General features: G+C 39.2%; 1 protein-coding gene across 3 annotated transcripts in view; it reads right to left on the bottom strand.

The window, feature by feature from the left end:
* GASK1A (golgi associated kinase 1A) overlaps positions 1–20,088 on the bottom strand; it is an 81,993-nt gene extending 61,905 nt beyond the window's left edge. The window contains exons 1-2 of one of the 3 annotated variants that reach the window (XM_049099629.1): positions 17,334–20,088; positions 16,262–16,377 (exon numbers count right to left, since the gene is read on the bottom strand). The gene's annotated coding sequence lies outside the window, so the exon portion shown is untranslated. Of the gene's footprint in view, positions 1–5,413; positions 5,699–16,261; positions 16,378–17,333 lie in introns of those variants that run through there. The other 2 variants (XM_035704743.2, XM_025461113.3) reach the window with 2 other exon arrangements.
* Between the last annotated feature and the right edge of the window lie 2,076 nt (positions 20,089–22,164).

The raw sequence follows: 22,164 nt of genomic DNA, 5'->3' as shown, positions 1-22,164 counted from the left end.
CAGGAAAAGTAGATTTAAAGCACACAGGTAATTTGAAATTGTGAAATTAATTCTAATTTGTTACAGTCCTTAATAAAGAAATTGAGAAAGCCCTGTTTAACCTTGCTGCCCTTTTGTGGTGATACTTTTTAGAGTTCTAATGCAATCTTACTTCCAAAAATCAAGTCTTTTTTTTTTTTTTTTTTTTCTGCAGAAGGTTTTTGCTGGTTTGTTGAGAGAGTAAGCAAGGTTGGGGGGGAGTGATAGAATCTTAAGCAGGCTCCATGCCCAGTGTGGAGCCCAATCTCACAAACTTGAGATCATGGCCTGAGATGAAATCAAGGGTTGGGCGCTTAACCTACTGAGCCACTCAGGTACCCTGCTGTAGAAGTTTTTGATGCAACCCACCCACAACATCAAATGACTCAGGTGTAATCAGTTCATGCCTTTACAGGCTCCTTGTGACCTCTTCAAAGATAACCAAACTGTTTCAGAGAAACAGCATATAAATTGTTTCACTGTAATCCTTTTCTCCATTCTTATCAATATATTTCCAAATTAAGAAGGACACTGTTATCAACTGAATATTTGTGTCCTCCCAAAATTCATATGGTGAAGATTTAACCCCTAATGTGGCCGTATGTGCAGACAGAGCCTCTAAGAAGCAACTAAGGTTAAATGAGGTCATAGGTGGTGCCCTGACCCAAGAGGATTAGTGCCTTATAAGAAGAGACACCAGGGAGCTTGCTTTCTCTCTGTCCACATGCATACAAAGATGTCATGTGTGTACAAAGAGGTGACTAATCTGCAACCTCCTGGCATCTTAATCTTGAACTTCTAGGCTCCAGAATTGTAAGAAAATTAATTTCTGTTGTTTAAGCCACCCAGTCTATGGTATTATGACAACCCATATGGACCAAAACAGACATCCTTCTTGTTTCATACCTTGAAAATATGATTTTAGGCAGGCTTTTTCGTGACCTGGTAAGAAGCTTCCTGGAATGCTGGATTTTCAGTGCTAAAACCAAGACAACCCATATGGACCAAAACAGACATCCTTCTTGTTTCATACCTTGAAAATATGATTTTAGGCAGGCTTTTCCGTGACCTGGTAAGAAGCTTCCTGGAATGCTGGATTTTCAGTGCTAAAACCAAGACAACACTGAGCAAACCAGGGATACAGTAACCCTTACCCAAAGGAAGCTCAGATCTATATCAGTTATATCCACTTCCAGAATGGAGGAATTCAATTAGCAACTAACTATACTTACTGAGTATCCAAAATCACCAGGGATAGTGCAAGGTCTTTACATGGATATTTAATTTAATATACATGTTTATTTTTAATATATTTAATAAATATATTTAATATTTATATTAAATCTATCCAGATATTTCATATATTATGTTTATATATAATATATAATATATAAATGTATAAGATAATATATGAATATATTAGTTTATATATTTACATATTAAATATTATAAATATTTAAGTTTTATAAATATTTAATAAATATATTTATATGATTTAGTATATAAATACATATTTATATTTACAACAACCCCTGAAGTAGCCCTTATAGTCTTCATTTTATAGATGGAGAAACTGAGGTTCAAAATCCAGAACCCCACCACTTATGGACTTAGAAAAAGTAGAAATGGATTTTTGTCCTTGCCTTGGCTAGAGAGAAGCCATATCTGAGTAAACTAAGGGTCAGACACGCTGGCAAAGAGGAGAGAATTAGGTAGCTAGTAGAAAGAACAAATTATAGTGGGGATAAGTTAGGACCTGTCAGTCCTACGATCTATCCTTCCCTATCATCAGGTGACTGCTTTTTATTCCTGGAATATTAGGACCTTGTTTTATTAAGAGTTATATACCTTATGCAGTAGTCCTTGAACTTTTTCCCTAATGGCAAACCAGAGAGGATTTAGGCCCAAGCCACATGACTAAGGATGAGGCCTTAAGCTGCCTCACAGGTAGAATGTGTTTGTTTTAATGTCAAAGTAACTAAATCATTATTAAAATGTTTGAAATACCTTTCTGACATTGTGTTTCAAAATCTTTGTCTAAAATGACTGCTCCAGAAAGCAATAACTGGGCAAGCCATTTCACATTTATAAGCCTGCATTTCTTATAAAAGCAAATATGAAAGGATGCTTTCCCTCTCTATTCCACAGTCTTTGTGAAAACTGAGAGGAAATAATTTACATAAGACATAGTCTTTAAGTTTATAACTATTGGGGGATCCCTGCGTGGTTCAGTGGTTAGCGCCTACCTTCCGCCCAGGGAGTGATCCTGGAGACCCAGGATCGGGTCCCACGTCAGGCTCCCTGCATGGAGCCAGCTTCTCCCTCTGCCTGTGTCTCTGGCCTCTCTCTTTCTGTATCTCTCATGAATAAATAAATAAAATCTTTTAAAAAAAAGTTTATAACTGTTGAGATAGCCAAGAATCCATACTTAGTTTACTGCTATGGATAAATTGTCAATAATTACATTTATTTTTTATTTTTTAAATTCCAGCATAATTAACATAAGTGTCATATCAGTTTCAGGTGTACAGTATAGTAATTCAACAAATTTTATTTATTTACTTATTTATTTATTTATTTATTTGAGAGAGAGAGAGACACACACACACATACAGAGCATGAGTTGGGGGGTGGGTAGAGGAAGAGGGAGAAGCAGACTCCCCACTGAGCAGGGAGTCTGATGCAGAGCTTGATCCCAGGACCCTGAGGTCATGACCTGAGCTGAAGGCAGACACTTAACCGAGCCCCCCAGGCATCCTCAACAAGTTTAGACATACACAGTGCTCATCATAAGTATACTCTTTAGTCCCCATCACCTGTTTCACCCACCACCACCCCCGATTTCCCCTCTGGTAACCACCAGTTTGTGCTCTACATTTAACTGTGTTTTTTTATCTCTATTTTACTTCAGAAGATATTCGCAAGGGAGATATATGATAAGGGGTTAATATCCAAAATTTATGGAGAACTTATACAACTCAACACAAACACAAAAATAATCCAATTTAAAAATGGGCAGAAGATATGAATAGACATTTCTCCAAAGAAGCTGCCAACAGACACATAAAAAAGATGCTCAGTATCACTGATCAGCAGGGAAATGAAAATCAAAACCACAATGAGATATCACTTCACATTTATCAGAATGGCTAAAATAAAAAACATAAGAAACAAGTGTTGGTGAGTATGTGGAGAAAAAAGAACCCTATTGCACTGTTGTTGGGAATACAAACTGATGCAGCCACTATGGAAAACTGGTGGCTCCTCAAAAAGTTAAAGAAAATAGAGTTATGACATGACTCAGTAATTCCACTACTGAGTATTTACCCAAAGAATATGAAAACACCGATTTGAAAAGATATATGCACCTCCATGTTTATTGCAGCATTATTTACAATAGTCAAGATATGTAAGCAACCCAGGTGTTCATCCACAAACAAATGGATAAAGAAGATGTGGTACACATACATACAATGGAATATTACTTAGCCATAAAAAGAATGTAACATTGCCATTTGCAACAACATGGATGGATGTTGATAGTATAATGCTAAGTGAAATGAGTTAGAGAAAGACAAATATCACATGATTTCATTCATATGTGGAATTTAAGAAACAAAACAGAGAAAAAAATTGTATTTTTTTCTGGAATTCTAAATCTAGTTCTCGCTCATAAAACAGTCACAGTACAACCAAGCAAAATATAATCACACTTAAAGGCTAATTCCCTGGCCTAACCCAAAGAGTTAAAATCATCTTAAGTATCATGTTTTCATACTTCTTTATCTAGTGTTCCAAGTGCATGCAACAAGGTAAATATTATTTCAATAAATATGTAGGTTTATTATTTTCTCACCATTACAGATTTTAGAGATATTTCTAAGATAAAATAAAAGTAATAAGAAGCATCACTCCATTATCGATGTTTCATTGCTGACAGCTTTCAGGCCCCATCCCTTCCTCTTCTCCTATTGCCCTGCATTTGGTCAGGCCTCTTCTCAGTGCCAATGAGAAGTTCAAACTCTGCAAGCCCCTGAGGCAGACTAGGAACTCTCACCCCAACTATATCCACATAACCAAAAGGATATGAAAACGGTACTCAACGTCATTAGTCATTAGGGAAATATGAATTAAAATCACTAAGCTACCTCTATACTGCCACCAGATGGCTAGGAGTAGAATGCAGAGCAACAAAGACTCTCATACATTGATGGAAACAGTATAAATCATTATGACTATTTTGTAAACTTTGGCAGCACCTATTAAAGCTAAACATATGTCCAATCTATGAGGCAACAATTCCACCTCTACAGTAATTAACTAATACACATTTATAAAGTATCGATTGATCAATAGATATTCAAGAGACATGAGCAAATAGGGAAGCCAAAGACATGTAAAACAATGTTCATAGAGCTTTAGTCACAATAGCATGAAATCTGAAACCACAAAAATATCCATCAATCAGTGGTATAGTCCATTAACTGAATAGTACTCAGCAACTTTAAGAGCCTTTTGTTACACACAACATGGATAAATCTCACAGACAAAATGTGATGAAAGCATCTAAACATTAAAAAGTTTATACTAAATTATTTTATTTGTATGTAGAACAGATAACACTAATTTATAGTAATAGAAATCATTAGAATAGTTAACCCTTGGGAGGAAGTTGACCAGTAAGAACCACAAGGAAGTCTCTGCACCATCTTGATCTGGGTGATGGACAATCCATCTTACTCTTTGCTTCCAGTGAAGACTACCTTGCTATTCTCAAGCCTGCTTTTCCTCACTTAGCAATATATTATGAACATTTCCATGTCAATGAAAGTCTGTCTTATCTATTTATTTTTTTTAATTTTTTTTTATTTATTCATGATAGTCACAGAGAGAGAGAGAGAGAGAGAGAGAGGCAGAGACATAGGCAGAGGGAGAAGCAGGCTCCATGCACCGGGAGCCCGATGTGGGACTCGATCCCGGGTCTCCAGAATCGCGCCCTGGGCCAAAGGCAGGCGCCAAACTGCTGCGCCACCCAGGGATCCCTGTTTTATCTATTTAAAAGGCCTCTGTTTTATCTATTTTAAGTTGCTGTCACTTTTTATTAAACGTACTTTTAGGAATCTTATCTCCCTAAGTAAATTATAAATGCTACAGGTGTGGGAATTTCATTTTGCAAACCACATGAAGAGAATGTGGAGCTGTGGAGATAGTCAAATCTAGGTTTAAAACTGAATTTTGTGGGGTGCCTGGGTGGCTCAGTTCATTAACCATCTGCCTTTGGCTCAGGTCATGATCCTGGAGTCCTGGGATTGAGCCCCACATCAGGATCTTCTCTTACACACTTCCCCAGGCCTTGCTTATAGAGCCCTCAGTAAAACAATGATGATTCTCCTACCTTGTTCTTGTACCCAAGCAGCAATGTAGAGAATAAATGAAGGGCAGCTTCAGCTCAACATGCTTCCTAATGCCGATCACTTCTTTTCAAGTTCAAGAGATACTGTTGAGCTGACCACACCTTTAAGATCTGAAGATAAATTCTGAGAATTCATAGTAATCAGTATCCTGAATTGCTCTCACCAATCATGGATAGCAATTCCCCCACAACCAATGAAAAGGGGGCAATGCACTGAGCTTCAAGGCTGGCAGGGAGGATTTGACACAGCCAGGCTAGTCCCTGAATCAAGAATAAGAGAGAAATGTTTTAAATAATAAGGATTTGAAGAAGTAAAATAGTTCTACTCTATGATCAATTTTCCATGGGAAGCTGTGGGTTTTTCACAGTCTTGGGTTTTTCCTAGCTCCTGTATAATATCCTGGTCTCACAAGGGTGGAGACAGAAATAAGACAAATTAGGGCAATGAGTACAATTGACCCCACAGTCTGTACCTCACTGAGAAGATCTGTGGCTGTGTGCTCATGGTGTCTTTAGGGCCTTCTACCTTTTAATAGGCTCTAACTTAACCAACCCTTTGCCATAGGCATCTCACAAACCTTATCCTGAGCAAGCCTCACCCCACTGTTTTTTTACTACTAGCTGATCTTTCAGTGTGGGATTCACAAAAATGTATTACTTACCATAGTGCTTGCTGTCCCCCAGAGATGGCTGCCTATCTTCTGTGGTTTTCCTGAGCAATATGAGGACAAGATGCCTGACTAACTTATTCACAGATGTAATCTTGGTACAAAGAATGAGTGAGCTTAATAAATGTTTCCTGGGTGAACTAATCTTAAAGTGATTGAATTGTCTAATATGTACCTCATCTACTGATTGCAGAAATCACTTTACTCACTCATTTCTTGATTCTATATGTATTAAGTATCTCCTATATACCAAGAACTGTGTAAGTGGCCAACGTGACAAAGATGACTAGAACACAGTCCACTGCCCAGAAGGATCTCCAGATGAGAGAGAGAGTGTGGAAGTGAGTAATATGACTAGAGCTATCAGAAAGAAATGAGCAGGCTGCTCTTGACACCTGAAAGAGGAAATATTAAACCTGCCTGAATAGATGAGCTAATGCTTCCAGGACTTGTGGCCAGCTGAGTGTTTAGGATGAATAGCACTTTTCCAAGTGAGCAACAGGGGAAAGAGGGGCATTCTAGTCAAAGGGAACTGAAATGATGTGTATGGGGTTGGATCTGGACTTTGCAGAGAAGAAAATTGGCTTTATGTTGGATTTGAAGGACGCAAAAGGCCCATGTGCATATGGGTAGCATTTGAAAGCATGGCAGGAAGTGATAGGGAAAGGCCTTCAAAACTTTTCCCCAAAAAGTAATAATTTCTTTCTTGGCAACTGGGAATATTCAAAAATATTGTCAAAATAACAGCCTCTTTTCTTCCTCCCTGGCAACCTTTTGGCAGCTATGCTTTCCTGACCCCTCTTCTGTTTCTCTGTCTCTATTCTCTAACCAACTTGTAACTTAACTTTCCTCAGTCTCAGAATCCCTGCAAGAGTCAATGGGAAAGTACTGCTGCCCCAGGTTAAGAGGCAAAAAAGGAGCTGGAGCGCACTATTTTAGGACCACAGTGGAGTGGGGTCTGCCCACCCATCCACACATTACTGCCTATCCAGACCCATAAGGCCCTATACACACCTGGATATAGTGCCTCAATGAGGAAAAATGGACAAATCCAGAAGCACAGTATGAAATTTTAAAATATGCCTCTCAGTAACTGGCAAAATATGCAAGTCAAGGTATAAAATATTTAAAGAATACACAAACAAAGTTGCCCTAATGGATCTATGTATAATACTGTACCCTGCAATTACAAAATAGACGTTCTTTTTAAAGTCTGGAACATTTCCCAAAATTGAGTATTTACTGTGCAGTATCAAGATATTCCAAAGGACTTAAATGCAGAGTATGTTCTTTGACAACTATTCAACCAAGCTAGCATTCAGCGACAAAAGACCACTAAAAAATTCTCATGTGTTCGGAATTAAAGAATATACTTTTAAATAATTAGCAAGTCAAAGAATATATCACAATATAAGTTAGAAAAATATTTTGAATTTACTAAAGTAGTAAATATCACCTCTCTGGAGGTTGAATAACAATGAATTTTTATATACTGCATTCAAGATCTTAAATTCTTAAGCAAAACATTAAGAAGTCAGTGGATTGAAAGGCACATGATATAAAAACAAATTTTTCACAACAGGAATTAAAATTACCAAACTAATATAGAAATATATTCAGCCTTACTAATTATAGTAACAAATATAAAAAATATAAATAAAGAAGAAGTCACAGTTTATGCCAATTAAAGTATTTTTAAAATTGTAATACCTACTGCCGATAAGACTGAAATCAAGTATTTATACATTTCTATTATTAGAGTAAATTAGTACAATCTTTTAAGGCAATATGAAGGCATGTTTTTAAAACATAAAAAGATTATATCCTTGGATCTGGTGAATCTGAGAATTTATTCAGAGGAAATCATTCAAAAGAAGGGGGAAACAACTGTATTTGTGGTACTGTTGACAATAACATCATTTACAAAGTTCACAAATAGAAATTTCCTAATTTCATTAATGAACTTCCATAAAAATGAACTACCACCTACTGGATGGATGGTAGAAGGGAAAATATGATTAAGACATAGTCTCTACCCTAGAAACATTCACAACTCAGAGAGGATAAGAAGAGTACACTCGCTCAATGACAAACAGTAATAATGAAAAGTATACAAAGCTGGGGAAGAGAGAAAATGCTTAAGACAATAATAATGGAAGAAAAGCAAAGCATAGCCTTTTATCTGTTATGATCAATTATATGTGCATATGGACAAGGGCTAATGAAGAACATGATAAATTAAAATGGGATTGGGAGGTACATTTTTTCTTAAAATAGTTATAATTTATTTGGACAACAGTGTAATAACTTTTTAACATGTCTTATGGCAATATTCATAATACATGAGCAACCTTTGAATTATGTAAGCTCAGCCTACATAATACCAGTCTTATCATCAAAATGAAAGTGAGACCCATGTGTATTGCTTTAAAATTAATTTAATTTTTAATAAGTCTAGGTGGCTATCATCTCCTTGGCACATTTATCTATTTCAACAGTTGGCTATGCTACATACACAGTCAGGTCCTCATAAATATTTTCATTTATGTACCATTGGTTTCCAACCAACACAATTCTCTATAACCTTCTTCCCCATGCCCAGGCTGTGATCAAGGCTGCAGCTGCTCTCCCCAACCCTTATTTCTCTTACTCCCATTTTCTTCAAGTTTCTTCTGCAGCAGGAAGGCACTTGAGCAAGATCTTCAGCTGCTTCTAGTCCTGAAGAAGATAGACAGAGGCTGTGGTTAGCCCTTCCATAGGTTTCATATGTGAGAGCTGGATCAAGGGAGGTCTTTCAGTGGCATGGGTCAGGAGTAGGGAAAAGAGAGAAGTTTAGGATCCCTGACCTCAAAGATCTTAGCTTGAAGCACAAAGCACCAATAGGGGTAGATGAATATAAAGGAGGTGGTACAACCACCTCCTTGCAAGGGTTCTGTAGTCATGCTCTCTGGGTTTCAATTCCAACTTACCAGTAAACCCCAATGTATTCATCTATGAAATGGTGGCAATAACAACTCTTCACCTCACAAAACAATGACAAGATTGAGATAAAGCATATGAAGTCTATAACATAGTACCTAGTCCATGGTAAATGGTCAATAAATAGTACTTATGACTATCGTTATTTCAATTGTTGCTAAGAAGAGGACTTCCTACATAGTCCTACTTTCCAGAAAAGGCTCTCTACTCACATAAGGGAGGCATCAAAATATCATGTGGGTCTTGGTAGGAAAGAGTAGGCCATGCTAACAATTTGTTCTGAGCATTCTCCAAACATGCCCTCCCACTTCCCCTTCATCTGCTATGCACTATACCCCACAAGGATACTTAAGGCCACCAACTGAAGGCAGAGTTGCTGATACCATCACAAATGGACATCTGACATTGCAGCCACATAACCAAAGAGGCCACTCCAGGCCATTCCAAGGGCTGTAAGGTAGGAAGTGAGAGTGTGTATGGTGTAGAGTGGGCAGAAAGAACTGTCTGGAACAGAGGGAGCCCTTTGGGGAGAGGCAAGAGGTAGGGCTGGATTGGTATGACCAGACCAAAGAGAGGAGGGCCTAATAACCTGCAGTTGGGGGAGAAGGGAATAGAAAAAAGATCAGTAGAGTTTATATCTTACTGGAATTAAGCTAGTGTAAACCTGAAGTAGAGTCTGTTAAGATGTACATTGTAAGCCTTAGAGTAATCCACTAGAAAAATAACTCAAAACATAGTTTTAACAAATCATAAGAGGGGGCATCCCCGGTGGTCCAGCGGTTCGGTGCCATCTTTGGCCCGGGGTATGATCCTGGAGACCCGGGATCGAGTCCCGCGTTGGGCTCCCTGCATGGAACATGCTTCTCTCCCTCCCTCTCCCTCTGCCTGTGTTTCTGCCTCTCTCTCTCTGTCTGTCATGAATAAATAAATAAACTAAAAATCTTTAAAAAATAAGAGGAATTAAAATGTCCTACTAGAAAATATTTGCTTAATGCAAAAGAAGTAAATTAAGTACAGAGGAACATAAAAGACACAAGACATATTGAGAACAAAAAACAAAATGGAAGACATAAATCCAACCATATCAGCAATAGTATGTGACTGGGTTAAATAACTTAATAATAAAGCAAAGACTGTGGGACTAGCTATAAAAATAAGATCAAACTACATGCTAACATCAGGTTCAAAGGTACAAGCAAGGTGAAAGTAAAAGGAAGAAAAAGATATACCATGAAAGCAACAACTATAAGTGAGCTGGAATGGCTATACTAATATCAGAGAAAATAGACTTTAAAATATGTTATTAGAGGTAAAAGGGATACACTAAAATGATAGAAAGGTAAATCTATTAGGAAAAGATTACAACCATAAACATACATATACCTTAAAAGACCCCAAATACATGAAACAAATACCATTAGAATTGAAGGAAGAAGGCAATTACTGATAAAGACTTCAATATCCCACTTTCAATGATAGACAGAACTTGGCAGAAGATTCAGAAGGAAATAGAAAACTTGAACATTATAAACCTAACAGATATCTATAGCCAACAACAGAATACACATTCATCAAACACATATGAAACATTCTCCAGTACAAACCCTAATAGTAGGCTATGAAGCAAATGTCAGTAAACAACCAATGGATCAAAGAAGAATTCAAAAATGACATTAGAAATACAAGATGAATGAAAATGAAAACATGACACACTAAAATTCATGGGATATATCTAAACAGTGTTTAGAAGAAAGTTTTAAATGATAATGCCTACATTAAAAAAGAAGAGAAATCTCAAATCAATAACCTAAACTTCCACCTTAAGAAAGTAGAAAACTACTTGTTTTGCACAGGAGCAAACTACAAGAGCAAACCACAAACAAAGCAAGAGAAGAGAAGGAAATAATAAAGACTAAAGAGGAAAGAAATAAAATCTTCAGAAAAGCAGTGGAGATTAAAATAAATAAACAAACGAACAAAAATAAAAGTTGGTTCTTTGAAATGATTGACAATACTGAGAAAGATATACTAGCCTGACCAAAAAAAGGAGAAAAGACTCAAATGATCAAAATCAGAAATGAAAGAAGTAACATCACTATAGAAAATAAAAAGATTGTAAGAAAATAGTATGAATAACTGTCAACAAATTTGGTAACTGACATAAAATGGACGGATTCTTAGAAAGACACAAACGACCACAACTGACGAGAAATCAGAACAGACCTAGAATAGGAGATTGAATTAATACTTTAAAAACTTCCCACAAACAAATCCCAGACCCAGATGGCAGTGAATTTTACCTAACATTTAAACGTTATCACTGTGAAGTCTATCCAACATTTAAAGATTTACTACTAACCATTCACAATTTTTTAAAAAATACAAGAAGGAGCTTCCAAATTCATTCTATGAAGCCAACTATTACCTTAATATCAAAACCAGACAGATGTTTCTAGCAGCAATGTCCACAATAGCCAAACTGTGGAAGGAGCCTCGGTGTCCATCGAAAGATGAATGGATAAAGATGTGGTTTATGTATACAATGGAATATTACTCAGCCATTAGAAACGACAAATACCCACCATTTGCTTCAACGTGGATGGAACTGGAAGGTATTATGCTGAGTGAAGTAAGTCAATCGGAGGACAAACAGTGTATGTTCTCATTCATTTGGGGAATATAAATAATAATGAAAGGGAATATAAGGGAAGGGAGAAGAAATGTGTGGGAAATATCAGAAAGGGAGACAGAACATAAAGACTCCTAACTCTGGGAAACGAACTAGGGGTGGTGGAAGGGGAGGAGGGCGGAGGGTGGAGGTGAATAGGTGATGGGCACTGACGGGGGCACTTGACGGGATGAGCACTGGGTGTTATTCTGTATGTTGACAAATTGAACACCAATAAAAAATAAATTTATTAAAAAAAACAGACAAAAATATTGTAAGAAAACTACAGGCCAATATTCCTTATTAATATAAATGCAAAAACTCTCCAAAAAACCACTAGCACACTGAAACTACAACATATAAGGATTGTATAATATTAGCAATTGCAAAATCCAAGGAATGCAAGGTTAATTCATCATACAAAAATCAATCAATGTAATATATCACATTAATAGAATAACGGGACAAAAAAACCCACATTATCACCTTCATAGGCACAGAAAAATCAGTTCACAAACTCTAAAAAACACTAAAAACTTAGGAATAGAGGAAATTTCCACAACCAGATAAAGAACACTTAAGAGAAAAACCACAGCTAACATGATACTTAATCGTGAAAGACTGAAAGTTTTCCCCCAAGATCAAAAATAAGATAAGGATGTCCACACTTGCAACTTACATTATACCATTGTGCTAGAAGTTCTAGCTGGAGTAATTAGGCAAGAAAAGAAGTAAAAGATATTCAAATTGTAATGAAAGAAGTAAAACTCTACTTGCAGATGGCATAATTTTATATATAGACAATCCCAAGGAACCTCACCAAAATTAAAAACTTTTGCACTTCAAAAAAATTGCTAGGAAAGGGGACACCTGGGTGGCTCAATGGTTGAGTGTCTGCCTTTGGCTCAGGTCATGATCCCAGAGTTCTGGGATCGAATCCCACATTGGGCTCCCTGTGGGGAGCCTGCTTCTCCCTCTGCCTCTGCCTCTGCCTCTCTCTCTGTGTCTCTCATGAATAAATAAATGAAATCTTTTAAAAAGATTGCTAGGAAAGTGAAAAGACAATCCACAGAATGGGAAGAAATTTTTTACAAATCATGTGTCTGATAAGGATTTAGTATCTAAAATATGAGTACTTACAACTCAAAAATCTTAAAAATGAACAACCCAATTTAAAAATGTGCAAAATATTTGAATAGACATTTCTATCAAAAAGATACACAAATGGCCAAAAAGCACATGAAAATATGCTCAACATAATTAGTAATTAAGGAAATACAAATCAAAACCACAATGAGATATCACTTGACACTCACTAGGATGGCTATAATAAAAAAGATAGACAATAATAAGAATTGGTGAGATATGCAGCATTTGGAACCCTCATACACTGCTGTGTGGGAAATTTAAATGGCTTAACCACTTTGGAAAAAAATTGTCACTCCTCAAAATATTATACAGAGAATTAACATATGATCTAGCAAGTATATAACTAGAGTAAGTACCCATGAGAAACAAAAACATATGTCTACATTAACACTTGTACACTAACTAATGTTCATAGCAGCATTATTTAAAATGCCCAAACAACAGAAACAACCCAAATGCTCATCAACTGATGAATGATAAATAAAAATGTGGTATTACTCATTCAATGGATATTATTCACACAAAAGAAGGAATGAAGTTCTGATACATGTTACAAAATGGACTAACCTTGAAACATGTTAGGTAAAAGCAAAAGACCATATATTTTATGAGCCTATTAATTAAATAACCACAATAGACTAGCTGGCTCAGTCAGTGGAGCAAGCAACTCTTGATCTCAGGATCATGTTGGGTATAGAGATTACTTAAAAATAAAATTTGTAAGTAAATAAGTAAGTAAATAAATAAATGTACCTGGATGGCTCAGTCGGTTAAGCATCCGATTCAGCTTCAGCTCACGTCATGATCTCAGGGTCATGAGATCAAGCCCCACACTGTCTCCATTGACTCCAGATCAGCGTAAAGTCTGCTTAAGATTCTTTCCCCTCCTCCTTCTCCCTGGTCCTCTCCTCCTCCTCACATTTGCGCTCTCTCTCAAATAATAATATAAAAATAAATAAGTAAAGTCTTTTTAAAATAAATACATGCCTATCCACAACAGGCAAATCTATAGAAACAGAAAGTAGATAAGTGGTTTTCTGAAACTGTGGGTGAGAGAGGGATAAAGACTGACTGCAAATGGATATAGGGTTTCCTTTTCGGGTGACAAAAATGTTCTAAAAGCAAGTTGTGGTAATCTGTGAGTATATTAAATACCACTGAACTGTACACTTTGTTATTTTAGTTTAAATCGAATTTGAATTTTTTATTGCAGTATAATTAATAGAGTGTTATATTAGTTTCAGGTGTACAACACAATGGTTCAACAATTCTATATACATTACTAAGTGCTCATCATAATAAGAGTACTCTTAATCCCCTTTATTTTAGCTCTTTCTCCCTCCCACCTCCCCTTTGGCAACCACCAATTTGTTCTCTGTGCTTAAGAGTCTATTTGTCTCTTTTTCATTTAATTTTTTCTGAAACTCCACCTCTGAATGAAATCATATTGTATTTGTCTTTGTCTTATTTCACTTAACATTTTGCCCTCTAGATACATCTATGTTGCTGCAAATGGCAAGATCTCCTTTTATATGGCTGAGTAATATTCCGTTGTATATGTATATCACATCTTCTTAATCCATTCATCTGTGGATAGGCACTTGGGTTGCTTGCATATCTTGGCTATTGTAAATAATGCTGCAATAAACATAGGGGTACATATATCTTTTTAAATTAGTATGTTTAGAGGAGGGGAGTAAATATCCAGTAGTGGAATAACTGAATTACATGGTAATTTAATTTTTAACATTTTGAAGAACTTCCATACTGTTTTCTACATTGATTGCACTAGTTTACATTCCCACCAATAGTGCAAGAGAGTTTCACTTTTTTCTCCACATACTCAGCAATACTTGTTTCTTGTGTTTTTTATTTTAGTCATTCTGACAGGTGTGAGGTGATATCTCATTGTGGTTTTGATTTGCATTTTCCTAGTTAATGATGTTGAGCATCTTTTCATGCATCTTTTGAGCATCTGTAGATCTTCTTTGAAGAAATGTCTGTTCAGGTCTTCTGTTCATTTTCGAATTGGATTATTTGTGTGTATTAAGCTGCATAAGTGGGATCCCTGGGTGGCGCAGCGGTTTGGCGCCTGCCTTTGGCCCAGGGCGCGATTCTGGAGACCCGGGATCGAGTCCCACGTCGGGCTCCCGGTGCATGGAGCCTGCTTCTCCTTCTGCCTGGGCCTCTGCCTCTCTCACTCTCTCTCTCTCTCTCTCTGTGACTATCATAAATAAATAAAAATTAAAAAAAAAGAAAGTATATAAGCTGCATAAGTTCTTTTTATATTTTGGAATATTAACCCCTCATTAAATATATCATCTGCAAATATCTTCTCCCATTCTGAATTGTATGCTTTATTTTTTATTTTTCAAAAATTGTATTTATTTATTTGAGAGTGAGAGAGCACACACATGTGAGAGAGAACGAGTAGGGGGAAGGGCAGAGGGAGAAGGAGAAGCAGACTTCCAGCTGAGCAAGGAGCCTGATACAGGGCTCGGTCCCAGGACCTCAGGATCACAACCTGAGCCGAAGGCAGATACTTAACCACTGAGCCACCCAGGCACCCCTGTACTGTATACTTTAAATGGGTGAAATGTGAGTTGTACCTGTACATAATTTGTGAGTTGTACCTCAATAAAGCTACTTTAAAAAAAAAAAGACATGAGAGCCAGTTTTGTATATCAAAATGAGTAATTTTAATGAATCAAAAAACATTAAATCTACAGAAATTCGTAAGCCTACAGAAAACGAAAGCGTGCATTTAACAGCTTTTAAGATGGATTTTCAATACTTATTTTGAAAACTGGTGTTTAAAAGTAAAGAAGCCTTTGTCCTGTTTCCCCAGAACTGATTCTGAGGAATTTTTAATTTTATTGCTTACAATATTATTTTACTCAAGTAGGTAAATATTCTTATTTTTGAGATGTATCCTAAAGGGAAGGAAAATCGTATCTGTAAGCTACCCTGAAGTATCTCAATATAATAAATTACTTTAAATTAGTAATATATTAATTATCTTGAAAAGCCAAAATAAACTCTGTATGTTCTGTTGGTTAATGCATAAGATAATACTGCACTGAGCTTATCAATTTTGTAAAATTGAGGAAAACTGGAAAAAGGTGATCACATATAACCAGTATTTAGAAAAATTGTTCCATATGTCCAGTGTGTGCAACACTGAAGCAGGTTTTCATGTACTAATCATTTAAAGGGATTGGAAGCAATGAATAACAGATCAGTCAGAGTGTGATCAAGGGTACCAGTATACTCCCTGATACCAGACACAGAGAACACGTATCTTTCATTTCATCAAAATGAAGAGGAAGAGAAAAAGTTATAAAGGGCATCCTTTGTTTGACTTACCTTTTGAGCCAGCTCTCCTGCTCCTCCTGCTTAGTGCTCCCTGTGGCTGGTGAAACACAGCTCTCTTCCTTGCTCCAGCTGATGGATGAGGGCTGGTTTGGAAGTTGGTGATACTACTTGAAGGAAAGAAGATGGTGAGAGATAAATATTCTTATTTTTGAAATATATCCTATGATAACCAGAGTTATAGCAGTCAATCACAGCCTCTGGCTGCAAAATGAGCCAAGGTGAGGAGAGTAATTCCAGGGTGGACTGAGCAAGAGGTACCCTAAAGAGGTACAGGGAAGTGTCCTGGAAGAAGTCTCTGTCTGCATAGTGCTCCCAAGGAAGCCTGAAACACCCTGAGAGACAAATTTCTACTTAAAGAGAAACAAAATTTCTTTCTTTCTTTGTTAGAGGATAGAAAATTCCCACTGTGGGGAAACAGACACATGGTAGAGCATCTCCCACAGGTAAACAAATAGGCTGAGTTCTCTCAAGATCACCTGGAGATTCAATACTAGGGAGAAGATACCAAGATTTGGCTCCAACCTTACTGTACCCAGAATATCACCTCTAAAAGGTAGGGAGAGAGGGTAACTTTTATGAAGTAAAAAGAAGGAAAATTTTATTGGAGGTTAAATAGTTATGGAGGGCTCTCCTTGCCTGGCGAGCCTTGACATTGCCATTTGGGGTCAGCTAATAGTGATAAGAGAATTCTTTAACCTCTGAGGGCCCAGGCAGACAAAGTAGCAGAGACGCCTTACCAAAGAAAGCCACAGTCCCATAGCTTTCCAGTATCAAACCCTTTGTACAAGGCCCTATAAACAGGCAAGGTTTGCCCATTCCTTCTCAGTGAAGTACATAGCCACATCTTCAAAAGTTACTGGTTCCCGAAAGGACAAGTTCCTGCTCTCTTGGGCCTCAGGACTTTGGTGATGGTTAAAACCATCACTGAGAGGCATAGAAAGGGCACCTACAGTGGTAAGTATTTAGCATCGTGTCCCTCGTGTACCAGAGGGGTTTTTGTGTGAAATATCCATATGTATATACACACATGCATATGTGCAGAGGCAGAGGAAACCCAGCTTACCTGAGGCTTGGCTATTGAGGACACTGCTGTCATCATCTGATCTCTTTTATTCCCATCTTGGGGAAAAGTAAGTCTCAGGAGCAAAAGGTAATGAAAGAAACATTAGTAACAATAACTCTACTGACCATAACTCCTGCACACAACATCTGACCCCTCTGAGGCTATGTGAATTACTACTACTTCTCAGTTACTGCCTTGTATCAGTGGCAATTCTCATCTCACAATGATGAAATAGCAGGCATAGATGTGAACATAGAAAGGTAACAGAAATCATCCCAAGAATGTAGGATGAGAAGGTGGGCTGAGAAAAGTATAATTTTCAGTAATCCAGAGAAGACATCATAGAAAGAGGACAGAAAAGGAAACTAGGGTAGTCAGTGGTTAGAATGTCATGTGCTGAAAAGAAAGCTGGTGCTCCAGTTAAGATCCCTAGAATCCACACAGTACAATTAGGAATGAGTTACGTACAAAGAATCCATCAAACACAAGATCTCAGGATCTGCTTTTCCTTTTGTGCTTTAAAATATTAGAATAGGGCAGTTTTATTACATAAGCAGTAAGCAAAAACATAATTTGAAAAAAACTTTTTTTAGGAATGTCTTTATGTCTTCCACTACTAGTTTCTCCTCTAAATACATAGACTGATTATAAGATCTTCATTCAATTTTATAAATGTTGGGAATAGGTTGTGAGAAGAAACACGTGAGAAGAAACATATTAAATGGTCCACTAACTTCATGACGTATCTCAAATACTCCCAAGTTCCAAATATTATAAGAAAAGCAAAACCAAATTCATAAAGTAGTTCCAACTACCTTTCTGGGTCAGTTAATAGTGTATCATTATGAAGTAAGCCTTCTGCCATTCAGTACAGTGAATCAGCAAGGTTTACACGTTAAAGGTAACCCCCTAAATGCAAATAGCTGCTATCAGGTGGAAGTATTTAATAAGTATAAAAGTGCATGGACTTGTAAATGTTAAAAACAACTTCCACTTCAATTCCCTAGCTGCAGTTTGCTCTAAGTCTCAGGATCCTACAATAGCATCAGACAAGACTTTAGATACCCAGAACACTGCCCATTCCTCCACTGACCCGTCTTAGTGAATCCAAAAAGTCATGCATAAAGGTAGAAGAAGCTGAGGCTCTCAGAGAAAAAGCTGTCAGGACAGGATAAAAATCCACATTCTGGCAATTACAGGGAATTCCAAAACGGAGAAAGAGTAGTTATTAAATGCAGGATGTGCAAAAAAACAATGCAAACCCACACAAGTAATACTGCTAAATTCATGGATGGTTTTTGTCCCAGTTAACAAAAATCAGTGATTCATACTGAGTAAATAGGTATCCTTGTGGTTGTACTCTAGTTCCCTTAAATCATGCTGTCATCATATCTTTGTAATAAATGTCCCTTACAGTGGATACTTAATACTGACATATGAAGCAAAAGGGCTTAAGCAGAAAGGTCCGATCTGCACAGCTGACAATCTGTAAAAAGTAAATCCTCTGGAAGTAGAACAGTAGCAGAGGCCACCCTACAAAACACTCCTTCCTACTTGCCTACGAAGAAAACCAAAACTACGGAGTTGAAGCATAGGTAACAAGCTCAGGCTGAGAACTAATCACAACCCAACACACTTCACTAACAGCCGGGTCCAACTTTTTAATCTGATTGATAGAAACCCTAACAATGAGGTTATGACAATAAGGGAAAGTTAAGAGAACGTAATGAGAAGAGTGGCAAACGACGTGAAGAGGGTAAGAAAGCTCTCCATTTTCTTTAATAGTGTACACGTGAAATTGTACGCTAAACAGTGGACACCTACCAGGTGCTTGGTGGATGTGACTCGTCATGAGATTTCTAGATTAAACATTCACGTGGGACCATCCAAACTCAGGGCTCCCCCGTTCCCCGCTGTGTGCATTAAGTAAATAGTCTCCATTCGAGGGTAAAAAGGCCCTACCATTTCAATATTCTCAAAAACTCTGCTCTACGGACAGTAATAAGCTTCCAGATTAGGTTTACACCAGGCCGGGCAAATAAAGTAAGTGACGTGATCACAGACCTATTTCCTGGAACCACCTGAAAAGAGGGGAAAGAGCATGAAGACGTACAGGCCGAGGGGTAGGGCTGAGGTCTCCACGGCTCGGGCAAGAGGGGCCTGCAGCGACCGCGAGGTTGTGTTCTCTATTGATAACGTGTCCCGGAGCAAAGACATTTGAAACGTTTCGAGGACCTCGGTGTCAACACTCGAATTTGTGTCAGTGCCAGAATCTAAACAGGCCACACAGTCGTCGTGGGGACGAGAGACCAGCGGGCAAGCCCCGAGGCCAGAACGCCGGAATCCAGCGGAGCCCACGGGGTCGGTGAGGATCCCAGTAACCGCGCCCGTTTCCCGCGGAGTCCTTCGCGTCTTCCTCAGGCCAAGCCAGACCCACTCACCGTGGGCTCCGGGCGGCCTCTACCGCTTTCTAGCTAACAGGTTTGGGGAACCACTACGGGTCCTCACAAACCAAACGCTCACACATTAAAGAAAATATGGCTGCGCCGGAAGTACGTCATCACACTGTCCCACCAACTTATACCCTCTCTGAAATTCTCTCTAGTAAGCTTGGAGGACCCCACATCTCGGTGGTCCCGTCTTCTAGTTCCCGCGAGACACGCCTGAGGAGAAGGGAGGGCTAGCGAGGAGGTAGCCGCTTTCCCTGCCTCAGGTTCAGAGCCCAAGCACCGTACCGAGCTGATCTAACTGACCTCCAGCAGGAGGCGGAGCCTAAGGCTAAAGCAAGAAGCGGGCAACTCATTCCATTGGCTATCAGGCGAGGGGGCGGGGCCCAGCCAGGCCAATGAGCAGTGGATCCCGCTGGGGTCGCCCAGGGGCTCGGCGGCCGCAGCCTGTTCCCTATCCTGACTGGTGGAGCCCCCTGCCTGGCAGGTTTCCCGCCTGGAGGTGAGTCTCTTCAGAGCCTGGAAGAGCAGTCGGCCTGGTGGGAGATCAGACCAAAGCTACGAGCTGGCCTGGACGGGGGAGAGATTCTGCGCAGAGGAGCCCCCGAAACGTTTGCTGGTTTGAATGGAAGCCGAGAATTAGAGAAGTGCGAAGGCGGTGCTTGTCGGTCCCGCATGGTAGAGAGAGCCGCCTTGAAGGAGGGAGGGGAGGGTCAGAAGCAGGACGAAGTGCGTCTAGAAGCTACACAGTCCTGCATACCTTTCTTAGACTATCGTGATTGGCTCAGTGAGCTTCATTTGTCCACCACTGCTCGGTGTCCTCGTATGTCTAGTTCCCACCCAGGCTACCCAAAGGCCCTACCTCCTAATACATCACATCGGGATTAGGATTTCAGCATTTGAATTTTGAGGGGAACGTAAACATTCAGACCACAGCAACTGCTATAATCACTGCCTTCCTAGAGTAGGATGTCCTTCAGTGTTGATCATACCTCTCCCACACACCACCGCCAGCGGAGGGATAAGCAGTGGGCTTATAAGCAGAGTGAAAAGAGCAGTTCAAGTTTACCTAAGACATGCCCATCTCCATCCAGCACAGTTTAAGACAGACCCAGGACAACATGGCATCAGTACATTATTTTTTTAAAATTTTTGATTTTTATTTATTTGTGATAGTCACAGAGAGAGAGAGAGAGAATGAGGCAGAGACACAGGCAGAGGGAGAAGCAGGCTCCATGCACCGGGAGCCCGTCGTGGGATTCGATCCCGGGTCTCCAGGATCGCGCCCTGGGCCAAAGGCAGGCGCCAAACCGCTGCGCCACCCAGGGATCCCCGGCATCAGTACATTAAAGATGAGAGGACATCTTTCAGAAAGCCTGTTGAAAGCCCCAGAGGAGGGCAGCCCGGGTGGCCCAGCGGTTTAGCGCCTCCTTCAGCCCAAGGCCTGATCCTCAAGTCCTGGGACCGAGTCCCACGTCGGTCTCCCTGCATGGAGCCTGCTTTTCCCTCTCCCTGTGTCTCTCATGAATAAGTAAATAAAATCTTAAAAAAAAAGAAAGAAAGAAAGAAAGCCCCAGAGGAGACAGGAGTGGGCTACCCCCAGGGCACTGTGGTTCCAGAGCCTGTGGAGGAGGAAAAGTGACCATCCTGGATGCTAACCATGGAGGGACATAAGCTGAAGGACATTTGCTACTGCCTCCATTGCCCTTGGGTGTTGTAGACATATGCAGCATTGCTGTAGGAACACCGTTGAATAAGACCTAATACAAAAGCCCACATGCAGCTCACACCCAAGGGCTAGCAGTGGACCTACAGTAGCCCTGAATTCAACCTGAGGGTGACATGAACAAGCACCCAAAATCACTGTCACCATCATTCTGATGGCTCAGTCTTATGCAATCTTGTGAAGGAAAAACCATGCCAACCACCCTCCTAAAACTGAAGCTGAGCCACAGGACCCTGGGACAACCCCAAAGGTGTGTACCTGGCCAACTCCACACGATGAGTAAAAGGCTAGAGAGTGCCCCAAAGGGGAGAAACAGAGCCCAGGACCTACTCATGTCAATCTATTCTTGGAGCATCCTATTTAATAGCACTGTTAGACCTAACCACCCCCAGGCAGAGCAGTAGATGACAAAAAATGTAGAGGAAGGAACTAGAAAATGTAAGAACCCCTGTATGCCTTAGGGTAGGACTCTGTTTTCCTTTGTCTAATGCTGGTACTGGGCATGGATTTAAGTTCATGGTCAGAGAGTCGCACATACCATTTTATCACAATGGCTCGAAGTTGGTCACATGGCCAAACATGCCTATAGGAGAAACTGGGAAATTTAACAATTTCTATAAAAGCAAAGGAGAATGGAGACTAGGAGACAAGTAACAGT

The sequence above is a fragment of the Canis lupus genome, chromosome 23 (genome assembly GCF_003254725.2).
Source record: "Canis lupus dingo isolate Sandy chromosome 23, ASM325472v2, whole genome shotgun sequence".
Taxonomy (NCBI): domain Eukaryota; kingdom Metazoa; phylum Chordata; class Mammalia; order Carnivora; family Canidae; genus Canis; species Canis lupus.
The sequence above is the reverse complement of the archived record's forward strand: the minus strand, read 5'-3'. Positions and strand labels throughout refer to the sequence as shown.